General features: G+C 40.0%; 1 protein-coding gene across 1 annotated transcript in view; it reads right to left on the bottom strand.

The window, feature by feature from the left end:
• Positions 1-19751, bottom strand: part of lpgat1 (lysophosphatidylglycerol acyltransferase 1) — a 126880-nt gene that overhangs the window by 32318 nt on the left and 74811 nt on the right. The window lies entirely within an intron of this gene.

A 19751-nucleotide genomic window follows, 5' to 3' on the forward strand; every position in this document is an offset into this window, starting at 1 on the left:
GCAAATAAAAATTGCTTCTCAAAAAAAAATCACCACAGCTTATGTGTCCCGTTATTTCCTGTACTCAGTTACTCCTGTGGCAGTAGTTCATCTTTTGTATGTGAATGTCGGGTTAAGTGTGATATAGGCTTTTCTCTGTAGTAGACGTTTATTGTTGGTCTATTTATTTATTTTGTCAGGAGGTTACTTTGACAACTGTTGGTTGGGTAGTTAGTCAGGGATGCTGGATTCAGTTTATTTGCCCATGTCATCCCTTCTCTGTGTATTTATGTCCAGGACACTTTGTCACTGCGACCAGCATTTGACCTGTTGTGTTCGCGAGGAAGTTAATGACTGCCTAGGGTTAGGGCATCAACCTCTTTATCAGTACTCAGTTCATGATTAAAAGAGCTATAAAGTCATTGTCAGAGCTGGTCATGAACTTCAAGGTAAAGAGACAGCTGATAATGGTTGAGTTGTCAGCAGGGTTAAAGTTTAAGCATAAACACATTGTACGATAAACTGAACATAAACTTGCAAACATTAAGGAAACCGTTTCTATTAAAATACTCTCTTTCAAAAGGAAATTAAGACTATGAAATCATTGTAAATACAGTGGAATCTTAGAACTCAAAAGAGGAGATGAGCCTAGTTTCCCTTCACATGATTTACGAAGTTTTACGGTGCATTATATATTTGTGGCAACCACCAATAGATTTGTTGCTGCTTGTAAAGAATTCTCCATGTTTATACGCCTTCATGGGGAGTGTCTTATTCTGAAAGTGTCACTTGGCCTACTGGTTTTGCCTATGTTACAATCAGTGCTTTCTGTCTGTACAGATGCCAAAATGCGTTTTTATTTTAGATCCATTATTCCATCCGCACACTAAACGATGATGTCATCTAGCCCTCCGCCCCCACATAGATTACAGTTCAGCGAAAAGCATTTATCTGTTTCTCAGTGATTCCATCTAACTGCTATAAGCGTTGTCACTTATCAAACTCACTAATCACTTATGAGTAGGGCTGTAACGATGGGAACATTTCATATCACCGTTATCGTGACCAACATTATCACTATCACGGTACATATATACACACTGACACGACAAAGTAATTTCTTTAGACACTGTCAGAAAACCCCAATTTCCGCATTTTTTTTTTTTTTATGCATGAATGATATTGCTTTAGTCTTAGTATTGTATGTTTTAATGGCTTGGCTTTTATCATTTTAAATAGAGGGTGTCCAATTGATGATGCACAGGCCAACCACTGAACGTGGCTGTTTTTCTTATGACTTTGGGAAAAAAACCCACCAAAAATGGATGAATACAGCTTAAGGCAGGGGTGCACATTACGTCCATCGCGAGCGCGGAGGGTGTGTCAGTCGATCGCCAGCTAGGCATAAAAAAAACAGACGTCAAAATTAGCAATCATCAATCTTCACTTTCGTCACTTGATTGACATTCACGGCACCCGAGGGTCTTGTGAGATGACGCCGGCTTCTGCGAGCTCATTATTAAGAAAAAATGACCGACAGGAAGGCGAGAAACCATTTTTATTTCAACAGACTCTCGCGCCGTGCCTGCCGTCAAAACTCGTGCACAGTTCCTATCTTCACAATAAAAGCGCTGCTTCATCCTGCCTGCGCTAACAAAAGAAGAGTCTCAGAAAGCTGGCGTGCACCAAGCTAGCAAGCTACGGAGTTTGCCGCCAATGTGTTTCTAGTAAAATGTATAAAAAGGAGTATGGAAGCTGGACAAATAACATGCCAAAAAAAAAAACACTTTCATGTGGTTTGGGACAAAAAGGAGGACTTTATTTCTCCTCCATTTAAATTTATTTTTTATTTTTTAAAGAATTTATTAATCAATCCAACAAAACAATACACAACAATACCATAATAATGCAATCCAACAAAACAATACACAACAATACCATAACAATGCAATCCAATTCCAAAACCAAACCCGACCCAGCAACATTCAGAACAGCAATTAACAGAGCAATTGAGAGGAGACACAAACACGACACAGAATAATCTAAAAGTAGTGAAACAAAAATGAATATTATCAACAACAGTATCAATATTAGTAACAATTTCAACATAACAGTGATTAAAAATCCCTCATTGACATTATCATTAGACATTAATTTAAAAAAATGAACAATAGTGTCACATAAACTTGACAACGCATTGTGTCCAATATTTTCCACAAAGATATAATAACTCATATTTTGGTTCATTTAATAGTTAAAACAAATTTAAATAATGGATCCCATATTCCAATATATGACTCATTATTATCTAAACTAAATGCAGTTTTTTTCTACTAATATAATCTCCATAGCTTGTGTGTACCAGCCAGTATGAGTTGGACTATCAACATGTATCCATTTTTTTAATATTACCCTTTTTGTTATTATGCATATTGAAAGAAATGCATTTTTACTCTTTGATGACATTACTAAATTGATGGAGATCCCCAAGAATACAAGTTTGCAGTGTCATTGGGATATTTATATTAAGGAATGTGATTGCTTCTTTTGTTGTTTTCAACCATAACTCTTTTATTCTCTGACATTCCCACAATAAATGAACAAGAGTTGCCTCGGCTGCCCGACACCTCATACATAAATTGCTATCTACTACACCAATTGTAAACAGCTGAGAAGATGTAAAATACAATCTATTCAAGATCTTAAATTGAGTCTGAACTTTCTCCTCCATTTGAAAACGTGGACGTTATCATCACTACTGTCTGACTCCAATCAATGCAAGTCGTCAGAATCAGGTAATACACCAACTTATATTTTTGTCTTTATAAAAGCAAGGAATCTATATGTGTTAAAGGCCTACTTTAATGAGATTTTCTTATTTAAACGGGGATAGCAGGTCCATTCTATGTGTCATACTTGATCATTTTGCGATATTGCCATATTTTTGCTGAAAGGATTTAGTAGAGAACATCGACGATAAATTTCGCAACTTTTGGTCGCTGATAAAAAAGCCTTGCCTGTACCGGAAGTAGCGTGTCGTCACAGGTTGTGGAGCTCCTCACATCTGCACATTGTTTACAATCATGGCCACCAGCAGCGAGAGCGATTCGGACCGAGAAAGCTACGATTTCCCCATTAATTTGAGCGAGGATGAAAGATTTGTGGATGAGGAAAGTGGATGCGATTCAGATAGGGAAGATGCTGTGAGAGGCGGGTGGGACCTGATATTCAGCTGGGAATGACTAAAACTGTAAATAAACACAAGACATATATATACTCTATTAGCCACAACACAACCAGGCTTAAATTTAATATGCCACAAATTAATCCCTCATAACAAACATCTCCCCCCTCCCGTCCATATAACCCACCAATACAAATCAAACTCCCGCACAACACACTCAATCCCACAGCCCAAAGTACCGTTCACCTCCCCAAAGTTCATACAGCACATATATTTCCCCAAAGTTACATACGTGACATGCACATAGCGGCACGCACGTACGGGCAAGCGATCAAATGTTTGGAAGCCGCAGATGCGTACTCACGGTACCGCGTATCCAACTCAAAGTCCTCCTGGTAAGAGTCTCTGTTGTCCCAGTTCCCCACAGGCCAATGTGTATCCAACTCAAAGTCCTCCTGGTAAGAGTCTCTGTTGTCCCAGTTCCCCACAGGCCAATGGTAAAGCTTGACTGTCATCGTTCGGGAATGTAAACAATGATACACCGGCTACGACGTAGCCGCTACGTGTTTGTGTTGCTGCAGCCGGCCGCTAATACACCGCTTCCCACCTACAGCTTTCTTCTTTGCTATCTCCATTATTCATTAAACAAATTGCAAAAGATTCACCAACACAGATGTCCAGAATACTGTGGAATTTTGCGATGAAAACAGACAACTTAATAGCTGGCCACAATGCTGTCTCAAAATGTCCGCTACAATCTGTGACGTCACGCGCAAACGTCATCATACTGAGACGTTTTCAGCAGGATATTTCGCGGGAAATTGAAAATTGCACTTTACTAATCTAACCCGGCCGTATTGGCATGTGTTGCAATGTTGAGATTTCATCATTGATGTATAAACTACCAGACTGCGTGGTCGGTAGTAGTGGGTTTCAGTAGGCCTTTAAACATGCTTGTATTATCATTAAACACCTTTAACTTGTTAACAAAAACTTATTTTTCATAAATAAATCAATATAAAATATATATATGAATGAGGTAGATCCCCTCGACTTGATCAATTGAGAAGTAGCTCGCCTGCATACTTAGGGATGAATAGAGCTAAAGGCATACTTCTGCATTGTGTTTGATTTGGGTTTGAGAAGGGAAACAAACAAACCCTAAAGCACCAAAGGTGTCATTACACTCATAAGTAGGGCTGGGCGATATATCGAATATACTCGATATATCACGGGTTTGTCTCTGTGCGATATAGAAAATGACTATCGTGATATTGGAGTGTACATCCCCACGCAGTTGCTTTTAGCTGCGGGCATTACACTACAGGCTCTTCTCACTCTTTCCTGTCTCTCCTTCTCACAGAGAGATAAAAAGAACGCACCTTGTTACACACGTCACAAACTATCGCGCGTGCAACGTCATACGCCCTCGCCGAGCAGAGAGGTAGCGGCATGGGTAACGTTAGCTGTGGTGCTAAGGGAGTCTGGTAACAAATGAAGGAAGAATTAATTCCCAAGGAAAACAGCAGGGGGTCAATCGTCTGGCGGTGGTTTGGCTTCAAGTGGGAAGATGTTGTACAATTATGCGGCAATAAGCGTTGCTACAAAAAGCAGCATTACTACTAATTTGTAGCATCATTTGAAAAGTCACCCGCTAGAGAATGAAGAGTGCTTGAAACTCTGCATGTCAACATGTCTGTTCTGTGCCACACCAACAAAATGCCGAAGGAACCATTTCCACATCAACACCGTATGAAACAAATAGTCAACAACAGAAGGAGATAACTTCCGCAGGAACCTACCACATAGTGAAGGACACAAACAATTTGATTCCCTATTATGCAGCTCATTTTTTATTTGACATTTATTGAAATATCTTGTGTGACATCATGCACAAAAGTGCACTTTATTTGTTTTAAACTATTGTAGTTGTCAGGCTTGTCCCTGACAGTTTGGTTAAGTTTTAGTTTTTCCTCTGTGTTTGTTTTAAAGTTTGGTTAAGTTTTAGTTTTTCCTCTGTGTTTGTTTTATTTCCTGTCAGCACTCTTATTTTGGTTCAGTTTCCTGTTTGTCTCTCTGAGTGCTGTCCCCTCAGCTGTGGCTGATTGGTACCTGGCCACACCTGGTGTCAATCAGCCAGCTGCTATTTAAACCTGCCTTCCCCTCCAGTCAGTGCTAGATTATTGTCGTTCCGACCTGTCGTGTCGATATCAGTGTAGCTGTATGCGGTAAGCTATATTTTGTAGCTGTTTGTGGCTTACTGTCTTTTTGTTCCTCGTCCCTGTTTGCTGGATCCCTGTTCACTGTTTCCAGTTTGTCCATTCCTAGATCCTGATTTGTGTCTTTTCTTTGTTTTTTGATATTTTGGACATTAAATCATGTTTTCTGGCACAATGCCTGCCGCCTTCTCTGCATCCTGGGGTTCATCCCCAACACACCCTGACATAATAATCCAGCACTGACTGGAGGGGAAGGCAGGTTTAAATAGCAGCTGGCTGATTGACACCAGGTGTGGCCAGGTACCAATCAGCCACAGCTGAGGGGACAGCACTCAGAGAGACAAACAGGAAACTGAACCAAAATAAGAGTGCTGACAGGAAATAAAACAAACACAGAGGAAAAACTAAAACTTTAAAACAAACAGAGGAAAAACTAAAACTTAACCAAACTGTCAGGGACAAGCCTGACAGTAGTGGCGTTCTGTACAAAAACTGCACTTTAATTTGGTGTTGTTTTGATATGTAATCGTAGTGCATACTTGCCAAACTTGAGACCTCCGATACGGGGAGGTGGGGGGCGTGGTCGGGGGTGGGGTGTGGGGGCGTGGTTGGGTGCGTGGTTAAGAGGGGAATATATTTAAGCTACAATTCACCAACTCAAGTATTTCATATATATACACTACCGTTCAAAAGTTTGGGGTCACCCAAACAATTTTGTGGAATAGGCTTTATTTCTAAGAACAAGAATAGACTGTCGAGTTTCAGATGAAAGTTCTCTTTTTCTGGCCATTTGGAGCGTTTAATTGACCCCACAAATGTGATGCTCCAGAAACTCAATCTGTTTAAAGGAAGGTCAGTTTTGTAGCTTCTGTAACGAGCTAAACTGTTTTCAGATGTGTGAACATGATTGCACAAGGGTTTTCTAATCATCAATTAGCCTTCTGAGCCAATGAGCAAACACATTGTACCATTAGAACACTGGAGTGATAGTTGCTGGAAATGGACCTCTATGTAGATATTGCACCAAAAACCAGACATTTGCAGCTAGAATAGTCATTTACCACATTAGCAATGTATAGAGTGTATTTCTTTAAAGTTAAGACGAGTTTAAAGTTATCTTCATTGAAAAGTACAGTGCTTTTCCTTCAAAAATAAGGACATTTCAATGTGACCCCAAACTTTTGAACGGTAGTGTGTGTATATATATATATATATATATATATATATATATATATATATATATATATATATATATATATGTATGTATGAAATACTTGACTTTCAGTGAATTCTAGCTATATATATATATATATATATATATATATATATATATATATATATATATATATATATATATATATATATATATATATATATATATATATATATATATATATATTTATTTATTTATTTATTTGATTATACATATAAATAAAAGAAATACTTGAATTTCAGTGTTCTGGAGGCTATCCAGTAGATGGCAGTATTGTCCTGTTTAAGAGTGTCACAACATTGCTGTTTACGGCAGACGAACTTGTTTACGGTAGACTAAACGTGACTGCTGTTGTTGTGTGTTGTTACCGCGCTGGGAGGACGTTAATGAAACTGCCGAACAATAAACCCACATAAGAAACCAAGAACTCGCCCTCGATCACTCTACAGTTATGACATCATTGGGCAGGCAAGCTGTTTATATTGTGGGAAAGCGGACGTGAGAACAGGCTTTCCCCACTCAGGTCCGCATTGAGCTGGAGGGGGCGTGGCCTCCAGCTCCGGCTGAATACCGGGAGTTTGTCGGGAGAAAATTTCTGCCGGGAGGTTATCGGGAGAGGCGCTGAATACCGGGAGTCTCCCGGTAAAAACGGGAGGGTTGGCAAGTATGTCTTAGTGACATCATGCACAAAAGTGCACTAATAGCTCGTTTTAAAATGTCTCTGACAATCTTGCACTTTCTGTTTGGAAATGACATGAATGTTTGTGTCACTGCTTAATAGCTGTTTAATAAATACACTTTTGGTCAATTGACTTAGTTGTGATTTCCCTCTCTGCATGAAAGTTTAAAAGTAGCATATATTAATGCAGTATGAAGAAGAATGTTTTAATGTAGACACATAGAATCATCATACTGCTGTGATTATATGCATCAAGTGTTCATTCAAGGCTAAGGCAAAATATACAGATATATATCGTGTATCGTGACATGGCCTAAAAATATCCAGATATTAATAAAAGGCCATATCGCCCAGCCCTACTCACAAGTGACATTGATTGTGGGAGAGCTAAAGTCAGACCATTCCAAGTAGTGCTCCGCTTTAAGACCCGCCGACCACACGGCTCACTATTCCGTGAGAGGAAGTAAAACCTGCAGCTTTAGAAAGCAGTGCATACTCAACAATTCAGTCTTGTCCTAAACAGACAGCCAGGTGAGCAGCTTTTAAGCACCCAAGTGATGACCCTGCAACACCCGTTGTCTATAAATTATGTCACCTTGCAGCAGCAGCAGCTTTTTTCCCCAAGAGCTGCTTAGAGAAAAGCAGTTTTCAACACTTTTGCTCTTCTTGTGTACACCTACCTAGCACGAGATGCCATTCAGAGGGTTTTTAATCTGTGAAACTAAGTGAAAATAGAGAGAGAGAGAGAGAGAGAGGGCATGGGACAACTCCTGATGACTGGCGGCACAGACAGGAATAAGGCAGTAGAGAGATTAAAACAAGTGAGGAGCAGAGATTCATCCATTACACAATGCTCATCTGCTTGTTTACAAATTCCAGGCCTGTAGTCATGTGATCAAAAAGAAAAAGCTTATATATACAAACAGGTCGGACAACCGAACGATTACCTAAACATAATTTGATCCATCTATCCCAATTTTGCTTTTCAGACCAATATTGCTAATGTAATGTTTGCATCAAACGCGACATTATCAATTGTAGCACAGGAAGAAGCTGGAGCACACTGATGCAATAATGTGGTAAAGGAAGCCATAAAAACGTAGGGACGGCGAGGAAGAACAACGTTCCGCCCACTGCGGACATGAGTGCATGTTTACGATGGAAAGACCAAACCATTTTAATGCCACGCTAAATGTGTTCAAACCCACGTGCTCGGATGCATAAATACGAAGGAGCCCCCACAGCAAGTGGGTGATTTACTTGGCAGAGAAAAACCATTTGGAACAGACAGTGACTGAGGTCTTTCCTGCATCTTCCTCCGATAACAGCAGTGCAAAAATGTTCTCAGAAAGCACTGAAACAAAACACGGCTCACATTGGAGCATCTGCTCTCCTGCTCTTGGTTTTAGTTACAATTTTGCAACACACTTCTGTTTTGGAAGTGCCCATTTCAAATTAAATGTGTTTTTTTTTGCACTTTGAAGTACCTTATGACATAGCATGAGAACATGTCTTCAAACCTTAGAATTGCACTTCATCTTCAAATAATTAATGTCCAAAAAACAATGAAAGTTACCGTATTTTACGGACTATAAGGCACACTTAAAATCTTTTTTTTCCCTTCAAAACTTGACAGTGCGCCTAATGTAAGGAATGATTCTGGTTTTGCTTACCGACCTCAAAGCAATTTTTTTTGGTACATGGTGTAATGATAAGTGTGACCAGTAGATGGCAGTCAAACATAAGAGATACGTGTAGACTGCACTATGATGGCAATATGACTCAAGTTAAATAACACCAACATTTTATATGTTCCATTGAAAATATAGAACATTACACTCGGGGCTCAAAAATCTATCAAAATGTTTGAGTACGACTTTGGTAAGCTATGAAGCCGCACCGCTTAATGGATTGTCGGCGCATTAAACATACCAGTATTATTATGGTGTGTGTATAAGGTATGACATATTATCTGGTGTTTTGTTTCGTAATATTATGCTAATAACCCGGTGCGCCTAATGTACGGAATAATTCTGGCTTTGCTCATCGACCTCAAAACAATTTTATTTGGTACATGGTGTAATGATAAGTGTGACCAGTAGATGGGAGTCAAACATAAGAGATACATGGTAAGAGGTATGATGGCAACATCACTCAAGTAAACAACACCAACATTGTATATGTTCCATTGAAAATATAGAACATTACACACGAAAAAATCTATCAAAAATCGATCAAAATGTTTGAGTACGACTTTGGTAAGCTATGAAGCCGCACCGCTTAATGGATTGTCGGCGCATTAAATATACCAGTATTATTATGGTGTGTGTATAAGGTAAGACATATTATCTGGCGTTTTGTTTCGCAATATTATGCAAATGCAACTTTTCTTAACTTCTGGTACCTGCTGATCTGTATTTGGGATCTGCATAAATCCTGGAAAATTGCGCGAGTCCGCCTTTGTAGTCCGTGCCGACACCGTAGTCGATACGCTTCTTCTTTTTCTCTATCTTCTTGTTATGGGACATTCATCCTCCGCTGTTGCCATTTCTAATATAAAGTAGTGTAAAGTTCTTACTTATATCTGTCAGTAAATTCGCCATGAAAGCGCGAAAACATACCGGTGTAGTGAGTTTACATTATTCATCCAAGGAACTTTAGTTATTAGGGAGTTCCGGTCGGACGGTTTTTCACAAGACACATTTCTGGCGTTGTTGTTGTTTCCGGATGAGGAGATGCTGCTCCCTTATTGATTGAAGTAAAGTGTGAATGTCATTAAAACAGTTAGCTCCATCTTTTGACACTTCTTCCACTCCCGTCCTTGCACGCTACACCGCTACAACAAAGATGACAGGGAGAAGACGCTGCTGAAGGTGAGCCACGTAAATAAGACCGCACACAAAACGGCGCATCCTGAAGCGACTGTCAGAAAGCGGCTTGAAGATGATGTGTAAAACATCATCTATGCAACATTTTGACCAAAGAACCACCATTACATGTTTTGTAGACCACAAGGAAGTATTTTCCATTTAGAAAAAATATATAATAGAGATGTCCGATAATGGCTTTTTTGCCGATATCCGATATTCCAATATTGTCCAACTCTTAATTACAGATTCCGATATCAACCGATACCGATATATACAGTCGTGGAAATAACACATTATTATGCCTAATTTTGTTGCGATGCCCCGCTGGATGCATTAAACAATGTAACAAGGTTTTCCAAAATAAATCACCTCAAGTTATGGAAAAAAATGCCAACATGGCACTGCCATATTTATTATTGAAGTCACAAAGTGCATTATTTTTTTTAACATGCCTCAAAACAGCAGCTTGGAATTTGGGACATGCTCTCCCTGAGAGAGCATGAGGAGGTTGAGGTGGGCGGGGTTGGGGTTGAGGTGGGGGGGTAGTGGGGGGTGTATATTGTAGCGTCCCGGAAGAGTTAGTGCTGCAAGGGGGGTTCTGGGTATTTGTTCTGTTGTGTTTATGTTGTGTTACGGTGCGGATGTTCTCCTGAAATGTGTTTGCCATTCTCATTTGGTGTGGATTCACAGTGTGGCGCATATTTGTAACAGTGTTAAAGTTGTTTATACGGCCACCCTCAGTGTGACCTGTATGGCTGTTGACCAAGTATGCCTTGCATTCACTTGTGTGTGTGAAAAGCCGTAGATATTATATGACTGGGCCGGCACGCAAAGGCAGTGCCTTTAAGGTTTATTGGCGCTCTGTACTTCTCCCTACATCCATGTACACGGCGGCGTTTTAAAAAGTCATACATTTTACTTTTTGAAACCGATACCGATAATTTTGAAACCGATACCAATAATTTCCGATATTACATTTGAAAGCATTTATCGGCTGATGTGGGCTCTGTACCGAGGATGTCGTTGTGGCTTGTACAGCCCTTTGAGACACTTGTGATTTAGGGCTATATAAATAAACATTGATTGATTGATTAATTGATATTATCGGACATCCCTAATAATAATAATATGACTTCTTTAATGCGCCCAATAATCCTTATATATGCAAAAAGATTGAAAATAGACCATTCATCGGCAGTGCGCCTTATAATCCGGTGCGTCCTATGGTCTGGAAAATATGGTACAATATTGGGCAGAAAGAACAATAAAGATGACGTTTACTTTATGGATTCAAAGAACTTTATTGTCATATCAGCACACATAGAAGGTGACACAAAATTTAGTTAACGACGACTTTATTGACGGCAGTAACCTCACACCATTATTTTGACCATATTTAATGTTGTACACTGTCACTGCAGTTTTGTTTTCCCACAGGTGTTTTTATTTGTTAATTTATTATATATATGTTGGTGTGTGGATATCTGCTTGAGATCAGATTTGTGTACACAATCAGAAGAGTTGATTCCATGCATTTTACTTTCTATATACGCTTCAGCTAACTACTGTATATGCGAATGGAGACACTTAGAGGCAAAAACCACAGCAACAACAACAAAACGGAGTTGCTACTCCACACAGCAGCACCTACGAAGGAAGGTTAACGTCTCTCACTTGTGGGGTCGGACACATACTTGCCAACCCTCCCGAGTTTTCCGGGAGACTCCCGAATTTCAGTGCCTCTCCCGAAAATCTCCCGGGACAACCATTCTCCCGAATTTTTTCGGAGTATAAGTCGCTCCGGAGTATAAGTCGCACCGGCCGAAAATGCATAACAAAGAAGGAAACAAACATATACACCGTATTTTTCGGACTATAAGTCGCAGTTTTTTTTCATAGTTTGGCCGGGCTCCAGTGCAACTTATATATGTTTTTTTCCTTCTTTACTATGCATTTTCGGCAGGTGCGACTTATACTCCGGTGCGGCTTATACTCCGAAAAATACGGTAAGTCGCACTGGAGTATAAGTTGGGGACATTTATTTGATAAAAGCCAACACGTAACATATTATGGTAAGAGTCATTCAAATAACTATAACATATAGAACATGCTATACGTTTACCAAACAATCTGTCACTCCCAATCGCTAAATCCCATGAAATCTTATACGTCTAGTCTCTTACGTGAATGAGATAAATAATATTATTTGATATTTTACGGTAATGTGTCACATAAGTCACTCCTGAGTATAAGTCGCACCAAACTATGAAAAAAACTGCGACTTATAGTCCGAAAAATACGGTACTTGAATTTCAGTGAATTCTAGCTATAAATATACTCCTCCCCCCTTAACCCCGCCCCTCCAAAATCTCCCGAATTCGGAGGTCTCAAGGTTGGCAAGTATGGTCGGACAGCTAGCAAACGGTAAATGGCACACTCACTAGCTGTATTGACACTGCAATGATACTGTGTTGCTGTTTCATAATGGTCATCCACCATCGGATGGTTTTAAAAAGTCGTTACATTTGATCTGCAAATTGAAAACATAAGTAAACATATTTTTTAAAGATAAATAGTTCTCGCAGAAAGGAATATGAACTGCACATATCAAAATCATTTTTAAATTCCATTTAGATTGGTGATGGTGATGAAAACTGATGCAAACGCTCAGTCGTGAGCGAAAAAAGTGCAGCTACACGTTTCATTCTTAAAGTGACACACACATCGAGACTTCAAAGGACACAGTATCACTCCTTGGGTTTTATAAGGCGTCGATGCTTCAGTATCATTCGACCAATCACTACTGACAGCATATTACCTGCATGCAATTAAAGAGGATTTGATGTTATGTATGGAGACGGCGACTTCTGGCAGTTAGTGTCAGTAGACGGACAGGTGTTGATTCTAGAAGTACGATATCAATATTTGCACTACAAGATAAAATGTATATTTAAGTTAGGTTACTTTTTTGGTTCTCATTGGGTACTAAATGAATCCTTGTGTACGTTTGTTATTTGGAGCTAATCACCTTAGTTATACTCAGTCTGCTCATGTTCTTGCCATCTTTTCATAACAATCTTTTAATTTAGTTTTAATATAGAATAAAATGTAATAATAATAATAAACACCACCTTATCTTACTTTGAATAATCAATCCACTGTGAAGTGTATTGGTTAAAAAAGTCAACACAGGCTGCTCAAACCATTGAAAGACAAATATTTGCAACTCAGCCAATTATTTTACTTTCTCTTGTGGCAATATTTACTTTTACCTGTACTTGGCATTTTGATAGAGGACTGATGACTTGTACAAAATAGACGATACACAGTATAAATGATATAAAGTTGGCCGTTGCATCGTGATAATGCATGTTGATGACACATTCTTGCTGTGTGCCACAAATTGCGAAAGAAGCGAACGAACGCTTCCTCAACACAATGTAGCATTCTTGCCAGCGACTAACGTCCTACCACAGTGCAGAGTCCATCCATCCATCCATTTTCTACCGCTTGTTCCATTCAGGGTCGTGGGTGGGTGCTGGAGCCTATCTCAGCTGCATTCGGGTGGAAGGCGGGGTACACCCTTGACAAGTGGCCACCTCATCACAAGGCCAACACAGATAGACAGACAACATTCACACACTAGGGACCATTTAGTTTTTGCCAATCAACCTCAGTGCAGAGTCAAACTCAGGAAGTAAGTCCCTGGGCACAGGAGGGCTTTAAAGGCCTCAACGTCCATTGCACCGGTCGCCCAAGGACCAGAAGAGTTAGGGCTGCATGGGATTCTGGGTATTGGTTGTGTTGTGTTGGGGGGGTTTTATCATTGTCATCCCAGTGGGTTGAGTTTTTTCTTGCCCTGATGTGGGATCTGAGCCGAGGATGTTGTTGTGGCTTGTGCAGCCCTTTGAGACACTCGTGATTTAGGGCTATGTGAGTAAACTTTGATTGATTTGATTGATTGAAAGGCAAAAAACAAACAATTTAAATCGGAGCCAATAATAATTTATACATTTAATTGATTTTGTTACACCGCCTCTTTAACAACTTGGTTTTGGATCGGATACCCAAATTTGTGGTATCGCTCGAAACTAATATAAAGTATCCGAAGAATACGTGCTTAGTACATTTTAACAGAGGACTAGATAGAACCATGTTACAGCAGAAAATAACCAGATATTAACAGTAAACTAGCAAATAGATTACCGTATTTTCCGGACCATAGGGCGCACCGGACTATAAGGCACACTGCCGATGAATGGTCTATTTCCTATCTTTTTTCATGTAAAAGGCACACCGGATTATAAGACGCATTAAAGGAGTCTTTTTTTTTTCTAAATGTAAAAGACTTCCTTGTGGTGTACATAACATGTAATGGTGGTTCTTTGGTCAAAATGTTGCATAGATGATGTTTTACACATCATCTTCAAGCCGCTTTCTGACAGTCGCTTCAGGATGCGTCGTTTTGTGGGCGGTCTTATTTACGTGGCTCACCTTCAGCAGCGTCTTCTCCCCGTCATCTTTGTTGTAGCGGTGTAGCGTGCAAGGACGTGAGTGAAAGAAGTGTCAAAAGATGGCGCTAACTGTTTTAATGACATTCAGACTTTACTTCAATCAATAACTGAGCAGCATCTCCTCATCCGGAAACAACAACAATGTGTCTTGTGAAAAAGCGTCCGACCGGAACTCTAATAACTAAAGTTCCTTGGGTGAATAATGTAAACTCACTACACCGGTATGTTTTAGCACTTTCATGGCGAGTTTACTGACAGATATAAGTAAGAACTTTACGCTACTTTATATTAGAAATGGCAACAGCGGAGAATGAATGTCCCATAACAAGAAGATAGAGAAAAAGAAGAAGCCTATCGACTACGGTGTCGGTACGGACGACAAAGGCGGACTCACGCAATTTTTCAGGAGTTATGCAGATCCTAAATACAGATCAACAGATACCAGAAGGTAAGAAAAGTTGCTTTTGCATAATATTGCGAATCAAAACGCCAGATAATATGTCTTACGTTATACACACACCATAATAATACTGGTATGTTTAATGCGCCGACAATCCACCAAGCGGAGCGGCTTTATAGCTTCCCAAAGTCGTACTCGAACATTTTGATAGATTTTTGATTGATTTTTTTGTGTGTAATGTTCTATATTTTCAATGGAACATATCAAATGTTGGTGTTGTTTACTTGCGTGATATTGCCATCATACCTCTTACCATGTATCTCTTATGTTTGACTGCCATCTACTGGTCACACTTATCATTACACCATGTAACAAATAAAATTGCTTGGAGGTCGGTGACCAAAACCAGAATTATTCTGTACATTAGGCGCACCGGGTTATTAGGCGCACTGTCGAGTTTCGAGAGGAAAAAAAAGGATTCTAAGTGCGCCTTATAGTCTGGAAAATACGGTAATAGTTTAGAGAAAATAATACAACCGGAAAATGTCCAATATGTTTCCGCATACGTCAGCAGCCAAATTAGGAGCCTTTATAACCCGTTTTAAAATGGTACTATTGTCATTTACAAACCAAATAACATTGTTACAGGAAGCTGTAATATATATTGTGATTTTAGGCCATATTGCCCATCCCTTATGACTTCATACGATGTCACACTATTAAAAGTAGTTGAGAGAGTTCCAATTTAACTTAAATTAAGGTTTACAGTTCCAAAATATGCCATAGCAAGCACAGCTGAACTGTACGGCTTGGCTGTGTCATACAACTCACTCCCCCACATTTGATCAGCAGGCAGATTAATCCTCTTGTCATCTTGCACCTGTACCAGCCCAGCATGGCTGTGGACTGTTTATGACTAGAGCCGTCTATGTACATGGCTTAAAACGCGTGCATGAAGATTTAACAGCTGTGTCTTTCAGCTTGCTTGGGGGCCTCTCGGCTTGTGCTGCTGACCATGCAACGCAAGTTGATTGTTTCTTAGGCTGATTAGAGGGTCTTGGGGAACCTCTGCCTTTCTAATTACAGACTTAATGAGTCTTTAGCTTTAGTCCGGGTTGGAGAGAAAAACCTCCGGAGACAGACCAGCCAGCCGAGGTCCATAAATCATCTATCACATTGTTCAATTATAAGCTGCACACTGAAGTGTTAACGCGACTTCTACCTGAAGACTCCTGCTGCTCCTTGACCCTGAACGCATCCCATATAACGCACCACACGATAGAAGACGTTCATCTCGAATAGGGTCCCGCAATAAAGCTAATCCAGAGGCACCTTCATCATATCCTTAAGTGAGTGGACTACGACTGAAAGAGACCTTGAGGACAACGAGAGGACATTTTCTCTGCCAGGAGTGGTGATGTTATTAACAGAAACACAAAGGACACCAGAAGTCTTAACTCGGGAACCAAATGTATAACTCGCTCCATTTGTATGTTTAAACACAAAGTAGAAGCAGGAGCGGTGAAGCATCAGGTGGCAAAAAGTCTGCAAATTATTCACCTCATCATGTCAACACTTTTGCACAAAGAAAAAAAAAATGGTCAAGTTGCCAAGGTGAAATAACAATGACGGCACAGAACTTTTAATCTCTGACTGACTCACAGTGTGAGAGGAGACTGGTAGCAACTTCCTTATGCAATCTTGTGTTATCAGTGGGTGGACTCTTAATTTCCCCTTCGATACAAAAGTCACATGAACAGAGCCTCTTTCACCAAACTGAATGTGCTTTTTTAAAGATGTAATGCAAGGCTATTCAACTGGTAGCCCGGGAATGACACCATACCGACCCACGAGTTAAAGGCCTACTGAAAGCCACTACTACCGACCACGCAGTCTGGTAGTTTATATATCAATGATGAAATCTTAACATTGCAACACATGCCAATACGGCCGGGTTAACTTATAAAGTGCAATATTAAATTTCCCGGGAAACTTCCGGCTGAAAACGTCTGGGTATGATGACGTTTGCGCGTGACGTCAAGGGTTGAAGCGGTAGTATTGGGACACAATTGTATCTCAACACAAACAGCTCTGTTTTCATCGCAAAATTCCACAGTATTCTGGATATCTGTGTTGGTGAATCTTTTTCAATTTGTTCAATTAACAATGGAGACTGCAAAGAAGAAAGCTGTAGGTGGGATCGGTGTATTAGCGGCTGGCTACAGCAACACAACCAGGAGGACTTTGAGTTGGATAGCAGATGCGCTAGCCGACGCCAGCAGCCGACCGCATCGATGATCGGGTGAAGTCCTTCGTCGCACCGTCGATCGCTGGAACGCAGGTGAGCACGGGTTGTGATGAGCAGATGAGAGCTGGCGTAGGTGGAGAGATAATGTTTTTAGCATAGCTCTGTCGAGGTCCTGTAGCTAAGTTAGCTTCAATGGCGTCGTTAGCAACAGCAGTGTTAGGCTTCGCCAGGCTGGAAAGCATTAACCGTGTGGTTACAGGTCCATGGTTTAATAGTATTGTTGATCTTCTGTCTATCCTTCCAGTCAGGGGCTTATTTCGTCTGTTTCTATCTGCAGTTAAGCCCGATGCTATCACGTTAGCTCCGTAGCTAAAGTGCTTCGCCGATGTATTGTCGTGGAGATAAAAGTCACTGTGAATGTCCATTTCGCGTTCTCGACTCTCATTTTCAAGAGGATATAGTATCCGAGGTGGTTTAAAATACAAATCCGTGATCCACAATAGAAAAAGGAGAACGTGTGGAATCCAATGAGCCCTTGTACCTAAGTTACGGTCAGAGCGAAAAAAGATACGTCCTGCACTGCACTCTAATCCTTCACTCTCACGTTCCTCATCCACGAATCTTTCATCCTCTCTCAAATTAATGGGGTAATCGTTGCTTTCTCGGTCCGAATCACTCTCGCTGCTGGTGTAAACAATGGGGAACTGTGAGGAGCCCTTCAACCTGTGACGTCACGCTACTTCCGGTACAGGCAAGGCTTTTTTATCAGCGACCAAAAGTTGCGAACTTTATCGTCGATGTTCTCTACTAAATCCTTTCAGCAAAAATATGGCAATATCGCGAAATGATCAAGTATGACACATAGAATGGATCTGCTATCCCTGTTTAAATAAGAACATTTCATTTCAGTAGGCCTTTAAGGTCAAAACTTGGGGACAAACATATTTGTAGCAAATTCCTAAAAACACTAGAGTGCTCCTGTAGTAGAGGGGAACTTGGACCACTGTAAACACATTGGCAGGATCCTTGCATTGACATTATAACCTTTCTAACAAATAGAACAATGTGGTTCAAATAACTGAGGCGTTCTTCAAAGCACCCCTTAAGTCCTCTCCTTTAGGCAGTTACACATGTTTTTTGTAATATCATTTATGTAACTAAGGTGTTTTCGTAGCTTCTTTACTTCTGATGCAGTCAGTAGTCATTTGTTCAACTTCTTTAGTTATACTAGTGGTGTTCCTCAAGGTTCTATTTTAGGTCCTCCTTTTTCATCATTTGGGCTATTTTCAATGTCTTTGGAGGGTCACTGCTGTCAACTGACCAAAAACTGTTTTTATCACCTCAGAATTATTTCCAAAGTGAGAAATTTGGATCTCGAAATGATCATTCACGCATTCATTTCATTTTGTATTGAATATTGCAATTCTCTTTTCACTGTTTTCAACAAGTCAATGCTAAAGAGAACTCCAGACTTTACAAAATGCGGCTGCCAGGCTTTTGACCGGTGCACCCAGAACAGCCCATATTACCCCCATTTTATCCAGTCTTCATTGGCTTCCAGTTAAATTCCGCATTGAGTTTAAGATTTTAGTCCTGACATTCCGTGCATTGCAGTACATCACTGACTTGTTATGCCCCCACTCTTCAGGGCGCAGCCTCCGGTCTTCAGACCAGGGTCTTCTAAAGATCCCAAAAACTTGTTTTGAACCCCGTGGCGACCTGGCATTCCAGGCTATAGCTCCCAGACTCTGGAACAATTTGCACCCTCCGTGATCTTGACTGTGTTGAAACTTTTAGGAAACATTTGAAAACTTCTCTTTTTACTAAAGCTTTTAGTTAATGCACCTTTTAACTACCATTTTTAATCCACTTTGTATCCTTTTTATGATGTTGCCCCTGTTGTTTTAATTGAATTGTTTTACTTCACCTATGTTTTGTACAGCGCTTTGTGATTTTATCTGTGAAAAGCGCTTTATAAATAAAATGTACTTACTTACTAACTATTTAACTGGTGGCTCGTGAGTTCAATTAAAAAAACCTCCCATTTTTGCAGGAGATTCTTAAATTAGATTTTATCTGTGAAAAGCGCTTTATAAATAAAATGTACTTACTTATTAACTATTTAACTGGTGGCTCGTGAGTTCAATTAAAAAAAACTCCCATTTTTGCAGGAGATTCTTAAAAACACTAGAGTGCTGTCATAGAGATGATCTATTTTGCAAAAGGTCCTTAAAAACAGCAGACCACTCCTGTAACTCGGACAAAATAAATAGGTCACTGGAATATCATTGTGTATATTCTGGAGAACCTATTTATTTTGTCAGGATAAATAAGACTAATAGTGAAGGGAGAAGTCCGGCCCCCACAGCCCAAAGCTTTCTGGTAATGTGGCCCCCATAACAATTGAGTTGATTATGCCTGATGTAATGTTTGAAGCACTTTGGT

This window comes from Entelurus aequoreus, linkage group LG23 (genome assembly GCF_033978785.1).
Source record: "Entelurus aequoreus isolate RoL-2023_Sb linkage group LG23, RoL_Eaeq_v1.1, whole genome shotgun sequence".
Lineage (NCBI taxonomy): Eukaryota > Metazoa > Chordata > Actinopteri > Syngnathiformes > Syngnathidae > Entelurus > Entelurus aequoreus.